Consider the following 23,170-nt stretch of genomic DNA (forward strand, 5'->3'; position numbering starts at 1 on the left):
AATAATGTCCTCGGGGGTGACGTACTGACACGACTTAGAGAAAGAGTTCGCGGCCGTTGTATGCTGCGTAATTAAAAAGTGAATTCCCCCGTTAACAGGTTAATGATTGGTTGATCGAGTATATAATAAAAATTGCAGATTTCGTTGTCTCTCGAAATTTTTCACGTATTTTCATCGTTATTTATTCAATAATAAAACTCTGGAACCCCGAATCTTATTTTAGTAAGCACAACCAACAATGGTCAGTTTTATAGGGCTATAAAACAAAATAGGCGCATCATAACTGAGATAATTATAACTATCCTCTTTACGATAATCATTACTGATTTTTCAGTAAAATATATATTACCTTCAGGACCGAAATTATAAAACAATAGTAGGATGGTTCATCGAAAATAAGATCTTTACCAACATAGACTGCTATTAAAGGGGTATAAAAAGATACGGTAAATCGTAACCTAGGATAATTATAACCATTTTCTTTATGATAATCATTACTATTTCGCCAATAAAATATAAAACACATTCAGGATTGAGGTTATAATCTAAAAAACGCTAATTGAAGTTAGCTGGTTGATCGAAATATAATAAAAATGGTTGGTTTTGTAGCCTCTCAATATTTAAGCCTCTTCATCGTTATTTAACCTCTCTTATAGGGTTATAAAATAAAACAGATGAATCTTACCTAAAATAATAATATCGATTTTCTTTGTAATAATCATTACTATTTCGCCAATAAAATATTCAGAATCAAAGTTATAAACCAAAATACCCTATTTTAAGTTAGCTGGTTGATCGAATATATAATAAAAATTGCCGATTTCATTGCCTCTGAATATTTAAGTATTTTCATCGTTATTTAATCAATAATAAATCTCTACAACCTCCAAATCCTATTTCAGTTAGTTAACCAACACTGATCATTTTATAGGGTTATAAAATAAAACTGGTATATCATTATTGAGATAATTATAACTGCTTTCTTTATGAAAACCACTACTGATTTTTTAGTAAATTATCTATTACCTTCAGGACCGAAGTTATAAAACAAAAGAGTCCTATTTTTGTTAGATAGTTGATCGAAAATCAGAGCTTTACCAACATTGACTGCTATTAAAGGAAAAAAAAAAGAAACAATGCATCCTAACTAAGATAATTATAACAATTTTCTTTATGATACTCATTACTATTTCACCAATAAAAAATAGGACACATTCAGGATCGAAGTTGTAATCCAACAAACGCTAATTAAAGTGAACTGGTTAATCGAAAATATAATTAAAATGGTTGGTTTTGCCTCTCAATATTTAAACCTCTTAATCGTTATTTGTTCAAAAATAAATTACTAAAACCCCAAACCTTATATCACAGAGCATTGGCCACTCTTATAGGCTTATAAAATAAAACAGGTGAATCTTACCTAGCATAATAATATCCATTATCTTTGTAATAATCATTACTATTTCGCCAACAAAATATATAACGCATTCAGAATCGAAGTTATAAACCAAAAGATCCTATTTTAACTTAGATGGCTGATCGAAAATATAATAAAAATCGCAGATTTTGTTGCCTCTTAATATTTAAGCTTTTTCATGGCTATATATACTATAATAAATTACTATAACCTCCGAAACTTTTATAAAGTTAATGAACTAAATGTTTTATTTTAACATTTTCTTTATGATAACAGGTCAATTGAAAAGTCCCCGGCCTGACACATAGATGGCGATACTAAGATTAAATCCATATTGTGAAAAAAATGGATAAAATAGAATTTTGCATGTTAATAAAATATTGCATTTTGAAGAGAAAAAATACAGTTGAAGCAAAAACTTCGCTTAATACCGTGTTTCCAGGCACTGCCCCAGGAAAATTAACCATCAAGGATTGGTATGCTAAGCTTAGACGTGGCGAAATGACCACCAAGGACGATGAATGCAGTGGACGCCCAAAAGAGGTTGTTACCGACGAAACCATTTAAAAAAACCACAAAATGGCTTTGAATGTTTACGGTCATTGATTGATATTGAAATTAAATGAAATAGCAGACACTTTAAAGATATAAACTGAAGCTGTACATCATATCAAAGTGGGTGAAGCGCGAGCTCAGTTTTGGCCAAAAGCAACAACGATTTGATGATTCGGAGCAATGTTTGAAGACAATCAAGCGTAATAAAATCAACTTTTTGCGTCGTTATGTGGTAATGGATGAAATATGGCTCCATCATTTTAACTCCGAAGTCCAATCTACAGTCACCCGAGTGGACTGCACGTGATGAAACCGCTCCAAAGTGTGGGAAAACGCAACAGTAGGCTGGCCAGGTTATGGCGTCTGTTATAGCGTTAAGTGCTGGTTCACTAAGACAATGCACCGTGTCACAAGTCAGTGAAAACAATGGCAAAATTTCGTGAATTGGGCTTCGAATTGCTTCCTCATTCACCGTATTCTCCAGATTTGGCCTTCAGCGACTATTTTCTGTTCTCAGATCTCAAAAGAATGTTCGCTGAGAAGAAATTTTTGTGGAATGAAGAGGTGATTGCCGAAACTGAGGCCTATTTTGAATCAAAGGAGAGATCACCATCAAAGAAATAAAAACAATTATTTTGCCAAGAAAATATGTTTTACTATGGTAGTCCGGACTTTTCAATTGACCTGTTATTTATTACTGTTTTTGCAGTAAAATATGTTCACGATGGAAGTTATCAACAAAAAGACGCTAATATAAATTAGCCGGATGATCGAAAAAACCGTATGTACATTAACTACCTCCAAAGAGGTATAGAAGGAAAAGGTAGATCGTACTATATCGTAGAGAATAATAATTATAATCATTTCCTTTCTGATAATTATTATTCTTTTGCCAATAAAATATATAATACTTTAAGTAGCTAGTTGATCGAAAATGTAATAAAAATTGCAGTTCTTGTCGCTTCGCAATATATTTGCCTTTTTATTGTAATTTATCTAATAATAAAATACAAAAATAATCTTCTTTATTATAATCATTACTGTTTTTCCAATCTCAAAAAAAAACATCAGTTTGATTTAATTTGCTGATCGAAAAAGGTATGGAAACCGTGGTTTATGTTGCTACTGGATATTTATGTCTTTTAATTGTTTTTTTAATAATAAAACCTAAAATATTGCTTAAGCTCATTAAAATAAATAAATTACCTCAGCTTAAGCAATATTGGCCCCTTATATTAACCTGCTACAATATAAATTATGTCAATACTATACATGATAAATATAAGCATCTTATTCTATTATAATCATTACTGTTTTTCTAGCAAAATATATAATACATTCAAGGTCAAATTATACACCAGAAAATGCTAATATAAGTTGTCTGGTTGATCGAAAAAAGAATAAAAATCTCGGTTTCTGTTGTCATTCAATGCCTTTTGACGGTAATTTATATAATAATAAAATACAATAACCCATCTACTTTACGGATATAAAACGAATACGTTTTTATAGCTTACGGATATAAAATAAAATGACGAATCATATACAATAATTATAAAACTCCCGTTTGGTGTTAGCTATCTGATCTGATCTGATTGTCCCATCACTAAATTTGTGGTTTATATTGTTGCTCAATATTTTTTCATTTTACTTCCGATTTATCCAACAATAAAATATACTAAACTTCACGTTTTTTTTTCAATGGGCCTAACCAGTATTGCTGACTTACATACAGCTATAAAGTGATAAAGCGAATCATATATATGATAATTATACCCATCCTCTTTCGTGATAATCATCACTGTTATACTGTAATTTATTTAATAGATATAAGATCGAAAGGCGAAACCTTAAGTTAATTTACGTTAGCTGACTGAGCGAAACGGAATAAATATCGAGGTTTATGTGAGAGAAAATTCGGTCGAGGGTACGTTTTTCTTTGGATTTAAACTTTTGAACAAAGTTGAATGGTGGAAAGCCAATGGATTTCTACCTGGAATAAAGCCAATATGTCACTACGAGAGGAAGTTTTAGAAATTCGAAACATAAGTGACCGTACGGTGACTAAGGCAGGTATGGATTTTAGATTTATATTAGTGAAATATAAATAATACTTAACAAATTTTGTTATTTCTTTGTCATTATGTTATATTTATTAGTTTTGCTTTACGCAATATCTATTCAAAATTTTAATTCCATTTTATTAATTCCAAATAATATCTATTAATGCGGTACATGATCTTCAGCATTAACACTACCGACTGGCGAGTGATCAATTTAGATATCATCCCTGAAGAGAATCGGATCCAGCCTGGTTACTGGTGTGGCTGGGATTTATTTTCTTGTCGGATTTTGCACTATTGCCTTTTGGATATACACAATTGGAAACAATTAAAAATACAAATTTACGATCATGCTCCAGCAGGATTCCGCCACAGTAGGAGGAGCATCCTGTCGGGATTTGTGTTAAACTAAATATGTTTAAATGATTGTTATTTTATTGAAGAGAGTAACTTAACTTTTAAAATATTGTTTATTTATAAACTTACCTAGTCCAATATGCTTTGGAAATGACAGGCTAAAATTTTAAAATACTTAAATAATTCAATAGTAGTTTCTGTTCATAATAATAACACAATTATTTTCTTTCATCAAAAATTCCACTCATATTATTGACAAGTCTGATAGATACCTAAACCGATATATCCGCCGTTTCCCATTTGTTTACTAGATCAATTATTTATAGCTTATTAATATGAAATTAAATCTGCTCCAAATTTTCCTTCCTCGCAAACTAATATTTGCCTTTGTATCACTTTTACACTCCATCATTATCTGTCAAATTGTTTCAACCAACAAGACAAAGGTATTATATTACTTTCAAGTACTATGATATAATATATGTTATACCAAAATAAATTTGTAACTATTGCTCAGACCTATTGGTGAGGTACAAGATATATGTATAAGAGTTAAATCGCTCGGATTGCTGTATAAAGGTAGCCAAATCGAATTACGTTCCATAAATACTTGTAGTTGTCTAACAACACGAATATAAAATATCATACTGGAATAGCGATACCGCATCCATTGTTAGTCAAGTTGGGCAAGAAAATATACTCTCTGGATAATGAGAATCACATTAAATTTATCTAGAGTAATCACAAGCTATTGTTTTAGGGCTTCTAAAATATCTATTTGGTTCAGTTAAAGGACGTTATTAATTTTATTCTTAATATAGTAACAAATATACGAAATTATGAAAGCACATTTTAAATATAGTTTACAATTTAGAATCATATATATTACAATAGCATCCACAGCGGCAATAACTATGAGTTGCTTGTAGTCACTATTTTTTTCTAGATTGTTAGTCCGCACCGTAGTATCGCCTATAATATTTCCTAAGGAAGTGCTAATAGGTGAAATCTTACAGCATCTATACAAATAATATATTTTGAATGGTCTACACATGTATAGTAACTCTATATAATATTCTATGTATCAAAAAGATGTATTTGCTTGTCATATTTAACACTATTAAAAATGTGTTTGAAGTTTAATAGTTACCAAATACCAAATAATTACAATAGATATATAATATTAAGAAATAAATAATTTATATTATTATTTCCACATATTTATAGTAAACATTACTATAAATATGTGGTTTATTGGAACCAACCAACCATGAACAATTTAGATATAATGACAGCATTACTCGTCTACTGAGTAACAGTTTTTCGCTTTACAAATGCAGATTCCATTAAGCTCCATCTTAGTTGTAAATCCCTCCAAAAAAAAATCGATATATAAAAAGAAACTCTCAAAATTACCTTTCATCAATTCATCATATATTTTTCATGCTATTTTTGTGTGAACCGATATATTAAGATTTTGTATTGCGAAATCCTCGCAGTAAGTTAGAAACAAAGAGCATTAACTTTCACGTATTCTTCTACTAAACATAATACTAAACTAATAAATGTTAATTTAAAAATACAAGAGTTAAAGAAATTAAACAACATATGGTAAAACACAGCACCAAAGTATTGAATGAAACAAACATTTCTAGAAATATCTTAAATAAAAAAATTGGGTAAAAATACACCTAAGGAAGGAAATTGACAAATTATGTCTATAAAAAAGTGACTAATATTATTTTATACAAAAAGAAAGGCATGAGAAATGGGAGTTGTCTAGACAGATAATCATATAATATGCCCTAATCGGTATGCTTAAGCTTTTTGTCGTAATATTTATATTATAAAAGACAGAATGTCCATAGAAATCTACTGGTATTATTTAGGAGATCTGCTGTTGTTTATTCAATGTAAAAATTCCCTATATTTTATTTTTAATTAGGCATACAATGCATATTAATAAAAGGCTTAAAATTTTAACAAACAATGCTCGCCATATATTTCTGCTTAATTATTTACGAATTTTTATGTTATGATGTTGTGATTATTTTTAGTTTTAACGCTTATTGCAAAGTTCATGCGAATAAATCATAAATTTTTTATCAATATTTTACTAATTGTAATGTGGCATACATTATTCTAATAAGATATCTAATATGTAGATATAAAGATATCTATATCCATCTCTAGTATAGTAAGATAAATATATTCTTTTATTTTATATTTTCACTAGCTACCACTACTAATATGAACTTAAAATAGAATATATATTCAGATTTAATTTCAACAAAATCAGCTACCAATCCATAAAAATAACGTTATAGGGATAAAGGAGCTTATAACTATAACAACTGTTTGCACTCTTTAAAACATCCAAATCAATTTAGTAAGTAGCTCACAAGCACCATAAATACAGAAATATGCGAAACTAATAAAAATGCCATTACTATTATACACCTGCCAACAATAGCAGTAAAATTAAAGGTTATGAGTAAACGGCCACAATATTTGATCATCTAAAATATTTGAAGATTTTGATCAGCAATACCTTTGGTGGAACTTTAAATTATTGAGGTAAGTCTTACATTTGCAAAAGGTTTTGACATTTCTAGTTATAAAATAACAGTTTTCCTCATATAACAGTCATATTAGTGAGTTATTGAGTATATATAAAAGTTTTGACAAAGCTCCGAAGGGATAAGCTAGAAAATATTGAATTGCAAGAATTCTTGGATGGACATCTAACTCAAACTCTCAAGAAAGTATCAGAGAACTTAGCAATTGATTAATTTTTGAAAAGGTTTGTGATTATCAGTTCTTAGCATGGCTTAGCTAGCACGTGATTTTAAAATTCGGAAGTGCGAAAAAGGATCGATGATTTGATCGTTGTTATACGTTATCGCCATGGTATGGGATATGATGGGAAAAAAAGTTGTTAGAAAAGGATGGAATATATGTTGTTTGATTTATAAAATATATTCCAATTTTCTTAAATAAATGCCCTTTTAAAATGAAAATATGATAAAAATGCATCCAAACATATAGTATGAGGGTTATTTTCAGAATTTCTTAGATATCATAAGTAACCAACAAAATTAATATCTTTGTTACATTTTTGTACTGAAAAGAACAAATATTGCTTGATATGATATTACATTATTACTCATATTATAATAAAGTCATTTAAATAATTATTTTTGGATACAAAATATGTTTATGACGTTAATTTAAAGAATCTACGTTGAATTGAAATAAAAACTTGACAAATTTGAATTTAAGAAAATAGCCGAACGTCAGTTCGTTTAAAAATCCGTTCTTGCTAGCCCTTCTAGCATGACGGTAAATGCATTTTTCCAAACGAGTGAATTAGCCAAAACGAAACGTTTTCTCCGCAGTAACGACGACTGATCGGAAAAGGCCATAAAACGTGGCCAACGATTTAAATAAATGCCTTTTCCGCTAATGTCTGCCGTTGCCTGAATGGATAGATTCCAATAGGAATAGAAATGAGCGGTTCGCAATTTATTCTCGATTTGTAAGACATCCGCCAGTTGTGCCTTTGCGGAATTTACTCGAAAGAAAAAACGACATTGAACGAGACCGGCAGGATGGGTTGACACGTACTTTAAATAAAACTCAATCGCAAATATCATTTTCTGTCCTAACATTTTATTATTTATAACGTATATGAATCGCTACCTCAAAAATGCTTATTAATTAAGATATGTTGAAAATTTTATCAATTATTGCAACGTAATGAAAACCTATTTTAAAATTAAATATAGGCATATCATATTGTTATTATTAGTATTTCTTTTGAGTGTTATTTGCTGTTTTGAGTGTGTTATTTACATAAAGTTACTCGTCTCAAAAAATCGAATTAGTGAACTTATTATTTATTCATATCGAGATTATGAACTTTTTACGAAGTGTTGGTTCTTCATGCTTTTTTTTTTTCATTAAAACTTAAATTCATTTTTCACTATTAAACGGCATACTCTAACTCTTTAGGTAAACTTAAACTATTCCCATAGTTTTGCTTTATTTTCTCGAAGGTCTTGCTTCCGTTTGTTTTTCTCGTTACAAGCTCAAATGAATCTTCCTAGGTGTCCTCCATATAGTACATTTGTCTGGTAATGATAATAGGGTAGTCCTCATTTTGCAATCTATTATAAAAATATCTGCGAACCGATAAACCGACAGTAATGCTATAAGAATTAAGATAGCACGTTCCAGTTTTAATCTTAGATGTAATATATCATTATATATATTTACTCCGCATATAGCAATGGATATTATTGCGGTGGATACCATGAAAATGTCATTCAGAAGTACGCCAGCTGAAATTAAAAATATATTAAAAAATTCCTGGGGCCTTTTCGCAACCACCTACCGGTTTTAACTTTGACTATAAACCATTATCAAATACACATAAAAATACGCAAATAAATCCATTAAAATCGTCCCAAAATATGCAAAAAGGTTAAAAAATATTAAATAAAATCAGTCAAATTAAAACTAGAAAATATGTTCACAGTGAATTTTGATATTACAGAATATTTTCACAGTGAATTTTGATATTACTGAATATTTTATGATACAATGTATTACATCAGCTTGTACGATGATGTAATGGGTGAAACAAGAAGACATTTTCACTGGGTACTGAAATATCGAAGGCTCGATTACTTAAAGAGTTGCGATATCTGTGATTATGTACATACAATAAGATTACATCTACCATGAAATAATATCAGCCATGACAGCAAATAGCAGGTGTTCGTTTTATGTTGGAGTATAAAATAACCATACTCCATAACCATGAAGTATTAAATAGTAATTTGTAAACTAGGTCGGTTGTTGGAAATCAATTTCAAACTATGGAGAGAAAATGTGTGGCATGACTTTTTCCCCCTCGGTATAAAAAGAAAGACTGGTAAAGTTAAAAAATGCTTTATACGTATAAACAAACTTAAGTACGAAAATAGAGGGGTTTATACGGGTTCCTACAACAATATTCTACAGTGTCAAAGTGACATAAACAGAGCGATTCCTGGATTAAGTATTTTTCTCTCAACATATTCTTGAATACTAGAACTTAATTTGCCTGATATATTTTATCCCCAATGCTCCACCCTTGGATATTTTGTACTGATAGAGTGGGCTAGCTTAACTGTTTTCGTCGCGGCCTGATTGGTAATCATTTCTATTTGTACATTGATAATTTTCTTGTCTTGATAAAATATATACGCCGATAAGTACTCTGATATTCACAATTTCCACGGGTTTCTAAGGTTAACAGGCTTTTTAATATTGATCGGATCATTTACACTGTCGGGCATCTTTCAACGGGTTGAAATGTTAATGCATTTGTCAAAGAAATGTTAATGTATCTGGATGATCCATCTAATCTTCCTACCTCCAGGTTTCTACTCTGCTATGGGATTTTCAACTCTTTGTCCTATAATTTTCCTCTTTAATAAATAATCTGCTTTTAGAAGAAAACGGTTAGCTTATTCGAATCAATTTGTTGTCCTAAATAATTCAATATGTTTTTTTTTTCAACTATTGTTAAAACACCCATCTATAAATGAACCCGACTTAAATAAACTCCAAGCATATTAATACGCAACATATCCTAACATAATATCAGACGCCTAAATTATGTATGCAAAAATTATCAACCTAACATGTTGATGAATGTATCAAAGTAATGTGTCTTGACTCTTACTCTCAGATGTCAATAATAATTGCAATTAGTAAAAATAAATGTTCAAATCCAAACCAGAAGAACTAATTCAATTATTTAATAATTATTATTAAAATCCATATCCTTATATGTAAATTAGTTCTGTGGTATTATATTTGTTTATTTTTTCCTTTGATCACACCAAATTAAATAAAAAATGTAAATTGACAAAGTGCTAGGAGCTTTGGATATGCACAAATTCTATTTCCATGAAAGCTATTTCGCGGGAGAAATGGAAGCTTTAAAAAGGGGGCACGGCAAGGACAGATAATCGTCTTTGGCTTTACTCTAAAGGGAATCTCGAAAAGAATCCAGCACTAATAAAATTTTCGTGTTTCTTTTCTAGATGCATTTTTGCTCAATATTTTTACATTTTACATATTGATGCAATTATAAAAAATATTTGAAATTATAATAAGATGTTTTCTTTTGTTATAGTTTAAAGTATCTTAAATTAACACATGAATGAAACTATCATTAGCTCCTTAATATACGTAAGCAGTACTGCATACATAAAAAAACAGGAAAATTGGTCGTATACCTTTCAATTCAGAAAGGTATTTGTTTGAATACTACAGACATATTCACATCATTTTACGAGAACTATTGAAAAAGCAGAGCGGACAGTAATACACTCTCATCTATATTATGCAGTTTCAGCTTGGTATTGAATGTTAATGACCAAGTCCTTTATGGCAAAGCTCGAACGAGGTCATCGAGCTATGTCATTTACGGTATTCAGTAAATGCCAAACAATTTCCATACAGATAGTGAGAATCACTATGGAATATCTCCAATACACCCACAGGTAGAAGAGCGAGACGACCGGTACCAAGGTATAGGAAAGGAAAAGGACAAAACAAAATTGACTTGCTTGGTAATTTAGCAAAAACAATGGGACAGTAGTGATTACAGCCAATGGACACGTAAACTTATCCCAAACTTATAGATATTGATAAACAGGCCATTTGACGATACCGACTACTATTTAACTTAGGCTATATCAGAGCATGGAAGTTTTAACACATATCTCTACAAAAGGTTGAAAAGTAACATCAGCATCTGCATATATAGCGAGGAGGAGGATGATGCCGACCATATACAATTTAAGTTTCCTCGTTGGCACGGCCTTAGGAAAAAGGGTACACAAATACGATAGGGAGTGAGTTCACAACTGAAAATATGATGTCGGATATGAGAGTGACTGGAATTATGCTTATGCAACCGTATGCACTAATACTGACAGAAGAAGAAGGACTTCCGTTCACTCGACAGGCTGCAATATTGATTTTTCCTCCCAGGGTTTCGTATTAATGTAATGCTAACGACAGTTTGTGATATGATACTACGCAAATGGATAAGAGATCAGTGGACTGTTTAGCCGGTAAAAATCCAGCACTCCCCACACAAAACAGTCAGGAACGTGCAAGAAAAAAAATTAAAAAATTAATTAAATCATATAATTTACCAATTTTAACTATATTTTTTTGACAATTAATATTTTGAAATATTGATGTTATTAATAGAACTGTATAAATAGAAAATGAATTTCAGTTAGAGAATATTGTGTTGTTAATTATTTTGTAGTTAAAATCACTTGTTACGTTAAGCAGTGGAACGCAGAGTACTCTTTTTAAGTTCATTATTTGTCTGTCTAACAATTTATACTTTAACTTTTTTAAATATTATTACAATTAAAATTTAGTGGTTTTGTCGTTTGCGTCTTAATTTTTTTTAGATTTTTTTTGCTATTTTCCTTTGTAATAATTTAAGCGCACCTATCTCTATTAGTGTACGTAGTTTATTACTTTATAATTATTAACATTATAAAATATTATTGTAACAATAATTTAGTTTAGTTTTACCTTGCATTGTAACCAAAGCTCCTCTTATGTTAATTCAAAGAGACATTACTGGGTTAGCCGGATCCAATTAACATGTCACGATAAATTCCTTTCCAATCCTACCAACCACTTGAGCTTAGCAACCATTTGTGAAGTTACTTCAAATTACAGTCACGATATTTTTCGGATAATAATTGCCGTACGTAAGCCACTCTTTAACGCGCATAGTCGATTCATTTTAAAAAATGGCCCGATCTCGTTTCATTGTAACATATGGACACAGTTCGTTGAAATTGTCACTCCTAATTGTGAAGCCGTGCATCGAGAATATTTGGGTATCCAGTCTTTTGTAAATGGTTCAAAGCTAAATAGTCTATGTAGAGTTTCGTTATAAATTTATAAGTTATGTAATGTAATGTATAAATATATTGTACGTCCATTTTTTAAATAATTTCATCGACCTTTTTAATAATCGGCAATCCATGGCCAGCATTTTTAACATGCAACATTTAACAATTTTACCAAACCAATTTTAATATTGACCTTAACTTAAACACTTGATAAGTGTATAAAACAAACACATTTTACACTTTTGCTTTTGTAGAAGTATACGGGCAATATATAATAAAAATGACTTTCCTGCATCTCTATTTAGAAGCGAACTAACCATTGAAAGAGTAAACGAATGACCATACGTCTATATCTAGAATGTTCTATGGATTGTTACATTTTGAAACCATTATAGGCTTTATTGGATAAGTATTATTAAAAACACGGGACTCTAGAGCTATCAGGTAACAGGAGACAAAGTAATATGAACACCTGACATACACACAATGTGTTTTTGAAAAGGTTTTCAACTACCATTTTCTTTTAAACGGAATAGTGTATCATTTTTTCATGATCATTTTGGGTAATGCCTGGCGATTGTACCGTCCAGGGAAGATTTTTAATGATTTTTCGTTACGATTAAAATCAAGACTGAACCTGTTTGGCTGCTTGTATAGGCGCATAATGTTGGAACATAACAATGTTTGGTATGTTTCTAGCCATATTAAGAACTTCATTATTGAAGATATCGAGATATTCATTTACAGAAACAAGTGAAAACCGCAAGTGAAATTCATGAAAGGGCCAACTTAATAACAAGATATCGCCACCTAAATCATAACGGAATTGCATCGTAGGCTCCTTTTGGGTTTCACATAGTTCCATACATAATATCTGATTGATCATGTATTTCACCAATCAGGTGTTTTAACGGCTGCAGGATAAAACGTGTAGTTCACTGAAACATAACCTATACGAATTGAATTGTAATCTAAGCTTTGCCAACACGCAATTTCCATTTTTTTTCTATCTATCGTAATAGGAAAAACCAAAATTGCTTTCCCATAATGTCACATTTTATCTAACAAACGAATTGTTGCTATAAATTATTATGAGCTTAAAAGACTTAACATTCGATAGCAATAATAATGTTGGCTCAAAATTTTAATTTGCACCTTTTTCTACGGTTTCAATTGTTTAGTCGTTAAAAAGATATACAAATAGTTAATACAACACTCTGAACCGTATACGAATCAAAATACAGAGCTTTTTCCCAGAACTAGAAACTAATTTCGTCTTCAGTTACTTCGAACAAGAACGAGATAATGACGGCCCCCTCTTGGCCGTAAAATGCATTAAAAATGTATTTATACTTTAATGAGAAGTACTGATAATATTAAATATTATGTTATTTCAGTTTTATTGGAAACATTTTAAGCGTGTTGTACCTGCACCTCAAATTTCCCAAAAAAATATGTAACATTATGATGTTGAATTCATCGAAAAAAAAGCCTATACATGAAAGCGGATGATGAATGTAAATCACTTTAATGTTAGCTCTATTTGACATCAAATGCATAAAATATATAAATAAGTGTCTAGTTTTTTCGATATAAATATAACTTAACACAATTATTTCAAAGAAAACAGAGCCTAGGAAATATTCATAAAAACTTAGAGCTACGCAATAATGATATGCCTTATGATATGCTTTAAAAATATGTAATTTTTGAAAGCATATAATACAATTAAGGAGTATTTATATCTATACGATCATGGTATGTATCTACGCCAGATTTTGAGACTGGATTTTCAGGGATATTTCAAAATGGAACACTGGGCCACCCTTAACAAAACGCTAATAAAGAATGTAAAGACAACAAACCTTGTTGGGAAAATAAAACAGTTAAAATAAAATTTTATTTGATTTTGTTAGTCATAATATATTTTAATAATTTATTGCCTTAACCTTAACCTTAATTTTTTTAGAAATATGCCTGAAAAAAGTTGCACTGTCCAAAGAAGCATTTTCTACAATAACCACTTCAGTTTGAATTCCACCAGACAAACAGAAGAAGAAAATGACAAATTGTGGAATCGTGAACAAGTGTATGATAGGTTAGAAAATGAAATTGAATTAAATTATTTAGTATATAACAGTATGATAACTGAATTTTTTTTGAACAGTGATTCTGATAGTAAAAGTGAGAGTGACTGAATAAAACTTTTGTTATTGGCTTATGGATCAATGCTGACAGACGGCAGTAGGATAACAGCAGAAACAACTAAAGATGAGTATATACCTAATATAGGATAAATGTAGAAAATCGTATTAATTCCCTACAATATATAATACACTATATAAAAACCCCGCCTAGATCTCTACCTCAAAGGTGGTGTGGAAAAGAGTTCAATGAAAATAAATATAATAAAGCAACTCTAACATACAAAACTTTGTGTCTGTATGTTAATTATATAGTAGTTTACTCTATGTAGTTTAAATCCCTTGAAGATATATGCATTGAATGTACTATAATGTTAAAATAAATAATATTTTATTATAACTTTATTTTTGTTTCATTATTTTATTTACATTAGCATTTTGTTGTTTGGATCAAAATAAACCACAAGCTAAAAGTGATACCGAAACTTTGCCACGTTATGACATATATTTTGATGATGCTCATTGTCTGTTTTATTCGAAGAACTATATATGTTCGACATATATTTTAGGATTTGTATACAACAATATGAATATTGAGTATTGAACGGTGTATTGAAACAAAAGTCAAATCATTTTGAGAGATAACAATATCTAGATAACAAGTAAGAGCCATTTCCGCGCGCACACAATAATTTAATGAAATTTCCACTTGAACGGAGTTTAATTTTAATCTGCTGACCTTGATAACTTAAATAACATCAATGGCAATTAATAATAGCGGCTGTCACGAGTTTAGAGGACGATCGTCATTCGTTCAGAAGCTTTCGCCGGCCAGATTTTGAGACTGGATTTTCATTTTACACCCCCTTTCCGATTAAAGCTAAAAACAAAACGATTCTGAACGATGGCCAATTGATGGGCGTTCGTTGACGATACACTTAATTGATGATCCGATCCTGTCAAAATACCTCTGGAGTCTAATTTGTTTAGCGCGGCCAAAAATGCGCCAATAAAGTGGTTGCCATTAATTAAATTTTCTCCAAAATTAATTAAAATTTGACCGGAGCAACAATGAGCTAGAAACGAAAAAAATGTCGGCGCTTTTTGTCAATTAAATCGACAAGAAATGGTATGTTTGATTTTTGTTGGATCATTACTTTTTTGCGGATTAATATAAAAATTTATTTCTTTAAACAGGTACTCTGATCTAGATCCCGTTTCACATATCAATTCTTCGATATGGTTGATTTATTTTATTTATTTATAAACGCTTCACTTTTCGCTTATATAAGCAAAAACATTACTAAATTATACCTACATTTATATGTAACATTTTCTTAGAACTAGGCAATTCATTTTAATAAGTTTTAATAAAAGTTTGTTTTTTACAATTAAAAGTAGAATTTATTAACGAAAATTTGTAATTTTATATACATTAGGATCTAAATTAACCTGTGAACCTGTGAACTTCCCACCTATATATATCTTGCAAATTTTCTCGACAATAACAATAGCCACTTATCTATTGTCGGTGAATTAAACTCCTTGCCACCCACAGACAGGAGTTTTGCCAGACCTGATGACGATATTATAGCTGTCATCCAGTGCCATTTTACACATTTTAACTAAATAGTTATCCTGATGAAAAAAAACTGTAACTAGTTCTTGGATTACAATTTATTTCACCTTTGAATTGTGAGCATAATGCCTATCAATTTCCGCATAAATAGGTCCTGGAATTTGTTATTATTTAAGGTTTTGTTACTTATTTCTGATACAATTCTAATATTACCAAAATACTTTTATGGTATAACATTCCTTCAAAATTATCCTGTACAATAAGCCCTGCGTCAAACGATGTCATTTGGCAACAACTGTTATATTTTTGAATATTGATCAAGAAGTGATTAAAATAATTTTCCTTCTCAGAAAGTAATGATAGATCTGATGGTAGGACCAACTGTAGCTTGTAGCAAATTTTCTACCGATACAACATAATCCAATAGATTAACTGCTGAATTTTAATGTCTTACAATATTAACAAAGAATTATTATTTTCCCAATTATAATTTATTTTTTGGCACCATAATCTATTTCCAAATCGTAGTGGAGTCCTGCTCGTTCCTGGAAGAGCAATATTTCGGTGAAATATCTTTGCGTGGAATTTTATTGCGTTATGCTCGCCATTGTTGTAGTTGATGTGAATTTTACTGTATTTTGCTATGTGCTTATTAACGTCATTTCCAGTCACTCAGGAACTCAATTGTGACATACCAATATGACTATTATTACATTAGCATGTGAGATAGCGAGGAGTATAATTGATTGACTTTGATGACCTAAATCATTCAATCTGTCACAAAATACCTACATTTACGTGAAATATAAATCGTGCTAAAATATTAAAAGGTTAGTGCCAAAAATCATCTTCAATGTTTAAGAGATTATGTATTCTATTTGCAAGGTAATTTTCTAAACGCAGCCTTAAAAGGCTGACTACCAACGAAAATATCGAGCCCTTGTGATAGTGAAAGTATTGATGACAGTGAATTTTCTCACCACACCTTCCCTAAAGTTTCACAAAAATCGCAAAATAAAAATTAGACAAATTGGTCCAGCCGTTCTCTAATTTTAGCGAGACTAACGAAGAGCAACGAACAATTATACAGACGGGTTTTTAGTTCTGGTGAACGTATAATAAACGATTGTATTTTGATTTTATGAATTGGATTTTTGAGCTTGGGCTGATGTGGTATTTCGGCAAAAGCACCATGTTCATGCTTGTTTATCATATGATATTATAACCATCGATGCAGTACGATGTGGCAATGTTTAGTTTGTGGTCTCTATATGTAACGAAGTACAAATTAATATATTTCCTATTGAGGTATTAATTTTTCTCCCTTGCCTTCCACTACTTCCGATTTCTCTACTTACATATTTACATGAATTAACCTATTCTATTTTTACTTCTTCAATTTTGATATTTATTCCTTCAAGCTTTCCTATCACTATTGTCATTAAATATTCTGTTCTGCATCATATTTCATTTGATAAAACTTTTCTGTAAATGGTCTGATCTAATAATTATTATATAAACATAATATACATATAAACATAAAAGCTCGTACAGACATTTCTATTTTTTCCATTTTTATAGTCTTTTACATCTATGGAGTATTTCGTTTCTACTTAACATTTAATTATTAATTCATCCATTAATTTTTTAAACAGGATTAGAATTAAATTGCAGCTTTGTCTTATACCTACTTGTGTTTGTTGTAAACGTGCCTCATTTCGTGTTATCTGCAGTGACGGCATTAGTATTATTCTGATATATTCCTTGAATTATTACTAATATTACTTACTATTAATAAAATTTTACTACTTACTCCTCTTTGATCTAATATAACCCAAAATGTTCCTCTTTTTACTTATTGTATTTTGTATGTATTATACACTATATGTATTATGCTGAATGTATCGTCTTATATACATCGGACGTTTTGAAAACTGATTTGCAATTTTATTAGTGGAAACATAATTTGCATGTTACCTACGCGTGTTATCTACTCCTCGCCAATCTAGTGGAATTCGATCTTTTTACACCACTAGCTGAGTAGCCTCCTCGCCCACCTTTTAAAACATTTCCGGTACTATTTCTTAAATTTTTATCTCTACGCTCTCACATTCTCTTCAACCAACAAGGTCGATATATTTTTTTGGATCTTTATCCGAACAAAGAAATTCCTAAAAGGTTTAATTCTATCTATTCATTAATTTTCATATTCAGTAATTTCCCCTTTTTTATTTTTATGTGATTAATAGTACACGATTTTTCTCCCCAGACAAAAATTCAAAGAAAATTCAGGTTTTTCCTTACTGCTTTTCTATTCTCTGCTATTATCTTTCCAAATTGCATCCAGGTCGTTAAGAAAGTTTTATAAATCTTTTCCTCATTTGTTATTTTTCTATTTTCAATGTTTGTTATAGTTGCCGTGACATGTCCATCAAGATAGTGCAATTTGAGCCAGCTAGGCTTATTATTTTAGTGATATCTGAAACTGCAAGAATGCCCTTTGTTGCCAAATTGCAATAGACAAATGTGCTTATAGTCAATGTAACCTAGGCCATCACTCAAATTCAACCTGATATTTACGATAGACTCACTAGTATATTTCATCGACTTTATATTCCATATATAATATAGAGTATTATGTGTGAAATATAGAATAAGAGTTCTTTAAATTAAAAAAAGCTTGGTAATACTTTACGTACATTTCATTCTGTTTCAAAATGGGTATTATTAGGGAACTTATAAAATAGATTAACATCCTAACTATAATGTAACATCACTGTATAGGAGTAGAAATAAACTCTGCTTTATTAATAAACCTTACTGTATTTGTATATTTTTGTGAACTCTTCTGTATCAATTTAAATTGCTAAGGATATTAAAGCAATTCCATTTAATTATGACTTATTAATTTTTTGATTAGTAATTTCAAATTTTTCTAAGATGCTAGTATATTTATATATTATAAACTTAATGACACTCTGAATACTGAATCATACAACAGTTAGCATATTGAGGAAACTGTAACTTCCGAAACGGAACAAGGCTATCTCCTTGCGTAAACATCAGACAACACTTCCAGCGATATTACTACCGTCTCGGTTTCCTCGAAGGACACATTATTAATTGCAAGGGGCTTTCAGGATGGTCTTGATAATGTTCAGTGTCGCATCTTGGTCGTTTCATTAACCGCCTTCGCGAAAATTTGCCTGCGGTAGTCAGTGAAGAAGATTCGTTCGATTAATTGCGCTGTATTGGAGCTCAGAATTAATCACTACTATACTATGTTTCCTTTGATTCATTAATTTAAATAATTTTTGTCGAAATTAATATCCTCCCTTTATTATGCTAGTTCTAAAATTAAAACTATATTTAAATATATTTAATTTATATTTAATTGTGTTATGTTTATTGAAAATAGTATCTATGCAAATATAATTGCCTCAAACTTCTATAGATTCGAGGTAGATCAGGGAAGACACACTGGGGAATCATTTCAAGTACTGAGTATGAGGAAAGGAATCCCGAAGCTTGCCTTATAATTCCATGGGCTGACTCAGTTTTAAAATGACGAAATATTCAAGCGAAGGTCGGGCTCTGAAGAATGAAATTATACGCTTCTTTTGCGAAACTAATTTAACAGAACAGAAATGATTCCACCAGGTAGTCCATTGAAGGTAGTCACGAAATCAGGACTAAAGGGAAGTATAGCGGTGTGAACCCGCCTAAAAAAGAAATGAAAGTCAAAGATAAGAGAAATAACGTTCAAAAATCGCAGGAAGACATAAACGAGATTGAAAGGTTACTGTTATAAATGATTAAAAGTTTTAATGTATAGTCCATCCAACATAGCATTGTACTAACGTCATCACTACGTTGAATTTGTTGACAATTTCGGGTTGTAAATTTGTTTTAAAATCCGGCCATAGTTTTAGTTAAAAAAAGGTTCAATGCTGTCCGAGGGATCCGAACATGTAATCGAGTCAACCTATAAAATTCGCTTGGTTGTCAAATGTCTGCTAAATTCTTCAGAATCTTAATCTTAATCCTAATTTTACGTCAGGTGATATAATTAGGTTATTATATTAGGTTTTACCGGTACTTTTCTACAGTCTTAGACAGAGATACATCGTTTTCCATGATTACTGTGCCGTCGGCAAATGTTCCAAGTACTGTTTCTTTTGTTGTTGGGATATCAACAATATAGAGCAGATCTAGGAGCGGTCCCAAGACACTACCATCCAAAGTAGGTCTAAGTGTAGAGAATATGGCTTCATGTGAAACTTTAGCAGTAAACAGTAACTCCGCGGTAGCAATTTGCTCATTTTGTATATTAATCCCAAATACCGTTCCGTGTTAAACGCTTGTGAGAGGTCCAGGAATATTGCAGGGCAGTGTTTATGTTCCTCAAATGGCTTTTCAACAACTGCTGTTACTCTGTGCACTTGGTCGATTGTCGAGTGGTGGTTTCGAAATATTAAATGGAAATCTGATATTTCTATAAACGATTTAATACGTTTTAACAGCAGTTTCTCAAATAATTTTGATATCGCCTGTAGCAGCGAAACAGGCCTGTGAGATCCAACTTGTTATGCATGTTTGTCTATCGTTTTAAGAATAATTATTAGAGCTACCTTAAGACATTCCGGAACATGGTTCAGTCTCAAATAGGCAAGAATATTAGTGGCAATTATTAGAGGCTATAATTCAGCAAATCTTATTTTGGCGCTTTACTTGTGTTGATACATTTCAAATCGTTGCTAATATTAATGAATACTCTAATCTGTAATGCATTTTCCAGTTTATTTAGGTCAGAATTATTTATTTTAGGTTTATTTAGGCAACCAAAATGCTCAAAACGCATATACATTAGTTCGGAGTATGTAGATAGCTAATTTATAAGATATTGATTCTTTAAAAGTATGTAAAGAATTAGTGAAAATCAGTGCGGCACCAAGTGTATTAGGAACAGTACAAGACCACGTTATGAGGAAAGTGCAGACGCTAAGAGTCAGACAAAGCAACACATCAGTATTTGAATAAGTAAAGAAAGTTGGCCTTGGAACCCCATATGAAAGGTGTTTCGTGTTTCCCTCTATAGAGAGGAGAATCTGGGATAAAATGTGATGTAACTGTCCAATTAATCACAAGACTTTGAAAATATTTAGATAACAGAAATAACTAGCCAAGGGAGTGTACAGTTTCTGCCACTTGATAGTATGAAGATTGTCATCATTAACAATTTCTTATGCCCATGTATTTTGTAATTTGAAGTTTATTTTTAATAAAGTATAACTTTGTCAGTTTTTTTCTTTACATTCCAGCGAAAAAGGATGCTTTATATTTGGCTATTTGAGCTGTATAGATGGGTTTAAAGCCGGGTGGTAATACGATGAAAAACATAAAATACGAAGGAGAAAAACTCACGAATTATCACAAAAGTATTATTAAAAAACTTAAGTTCTACTCTTTATATTTACATTTTATTATAACATGTAATAAAACAAAAATTTTATTAAGTGGAAATACGGAATAAAAATTAGTAATAATCGCACTATACTAAATTGAATTTTATTTTCGACAAATAACGTAATGTCTGCTGACCGATTCTACTTTTCGATGGGTTTGCAATTCCAGCAGGAAGCGACTGCTTTAACGGGAAAGGCCTACATCGCTGACACACCATTGTCAGGGGCTGATACATTGTCGAAGACGACAATAGACTTGCTGGTTTATCCCGGTCTGTGAAATGTTGCTCCGTTTGGCAAATACTTGTCGCCTGTCGAGAAGTGCAAGTTGTTGGATTGGTTTTGAAACATTATATAAAGGATTATCTATATAAAAGTTTCCAGGAAATGTTCCATTTTAACAATACACTTAGCAACAGTACGAAAATGTGTTAATAATTATTTTAATTATTTGCCGTGGCCATTTTCTCTTCAGAATTAAAATAACGTCAAATAATAACACACTATGTACCATTTTAATTTATTTAAATTCTATAACATCATTTATCTCTATGCAATCTCCCTAAACAATACTAATTCTCAACCATTTCATAATTCAAGATATAACATTCAATTACTTTAATAAATAATTATCGTGATTACTTTAAGAGATAAATAGCCCCAATATCTATACGTTTTTTAAAAAACTTATTAAGGCTAAATAGTTTAAACTGGCAAACAAATATTTTAAAAGACTAAAGCTATGATTTTTGAAACATGTAAAGTGATTACTTGTGATGGCCAAATGTAATTTTCGAAAAAAGCATCTTTTCAATTATGGCGAAGTAATGCAATAAAAAATCACGCTTTTAGTCGGTAACGAAAGCAGCGGCACAAAACCGTTCCAAATAATTTCCTTATTTAAAAATAATTTCCTTTTGAGGCTAATGAAATCTTGACTAAGTCCGTCAACCATTTAGATTAAAAAAGATATCGAAAATGTTTCAATATTTAGCGAAGATATTTTTTGCAATAACCTCATCCGATTTCAAATAGATATTTATGTTCAGTTATTGATAAAAAAAAAGTTTGAATCATAAAGTTATCGTAGCATTTTTGTATATCAATAGATAATAATCCTGTAAAACGTAATAACTATTTACATAGAAGACACACATATTTCTCAAAAAGTTAGTAGTTAATTATACAAAGATAATAATAAAATGATATGATTGATATATAAATTATACAAAGACGGAAACGAAATAATATTTTACTTACTAGTTTTGTACTTGAGTTCTTATATTGTTATACATTTACTAATATATATACAAAGTTAATTTGACATTTTCTCAACTATTGAATAGGAAATAGTGTTTAGAATCATGCAAAATTTGTTATTTTTATATACAACCATTATCAGGTAGAATATTAAACAGATGAAAATACCAAACTGGTGGTTGAACCTTTAGTATGTCTGAAAATGTCTTATTTTCCGGCTGATCCGAATTCGTTTTACTTCTTTGTTAGAAATGTATTACAAACATAATTATTATTTTCAAATAAATCTTCCTAAGTACTTGAAATAGGTGTTACAATGACAAGATATCGGTGCCAGTTCAAACTAATCTATCTGCAAAATGCACAGTCTTTTACAGATTGCAC

The 23,170-nt window shown here is 30.6% G+C and overlaps 1 protein-coding gene across 1 annotated transcript in view; it reads right to left on the reverse strand.

The window, feature by feature from the left end:
- Positions 1 to 23,170, reverse strand: part of LOC143193310 (TWiK family of potassium channels protein 7) — a 677,261-nt gene that overhangs the window by 609,722 nt on the left and 44,369 nt on the right. The window lies entirely within an intron of this gene.

The sequence above is a fragment of the Rhynchophorus ferrugineus genome, unplaced genomic scaffold (genome assembly GCF_030347505.1).
Source record: "Rhynchophorus ferrugineus isolate W39M unplaced genomic scaffold, kcgeb_rfMv2 rfM3, whole genome shotgun sequence".
Classification (NCBI taxonomy): domain Eukaryota; kingdom Metazoa; phylum Arthropoda; class Insecta; order Coleoptera; family Curculionidae; genus Rhynchophorus; species Rhynchophorus ferrugineus.